Raw genomic sequence first — 629 nt, 5'->3', positions numbered from 1 at the left:
GCCCTGTCTGTAAGAGGGCTGAGTTCTACCTCCCTTTGTGGTCCTGCATCCCTGGGAGAAGTTCTGCCTTACTCAAACTGGAAAACAGGAAGGAGCCTTGACACTCATGTGCTTCAGTGAGTTCCTGGGACAGGTACTGGTAACACAAAAATAAGAATTATTATTATTTATTATTATTATTGCTGCAAAATGTGGCTATGCTGCCAAAGTGCTACAAGTCTGTGAGAACTGGAATTTCTCTCCTGGGCTGGACTTGTGGTTCCCTTTGAAGTCCTCCCCTCCCCAGTGGCCTCATGTCTGCCCCCTCTGCCAAAGCTGCATCGACACAGCAGCTGGGTGAAGCGTGTGGTTGGTCCTCGCAACGATCCTGGGACAGCCTGGGACAAAAATCCCATCAATGTCAGCGGGAGCTGGATGAAGCCTTCAAGCCTTCAATAAAGACCATATAACACCACGGGAGCAAAAGGAACGAGCACAGCTGACATTCTGGGGGCAAGGACAGACCATCACTCATGGAGACATATGGGTTCAGTACAAAACCATTTCTTATGAATGATTTATTAAAAAACACAAAACCCTTCAGCTACACGGTTAATGCTCAGGGCTGGCACCACTGAGACCGTCAGCAG

Source organism: Buceros rhinoceros, unplaced genomic scaffold, assembly GCF_000710305.1.
Source record: "Buceros rhinoceros silvestris isolate BGI_N320 unplaced genomic scaffold, ASM71030v1 scaffold32718, whole genome shotgun sequence".
Lineage (NCBI taxonomy): Eukaryota > Metazoa > Chordata > Aves > Bucerotiformes > Bucerotidae > Buceros > Buceros rhinoceros.
Note: the sequence above shows the minus strand (reverse complement) of the source record.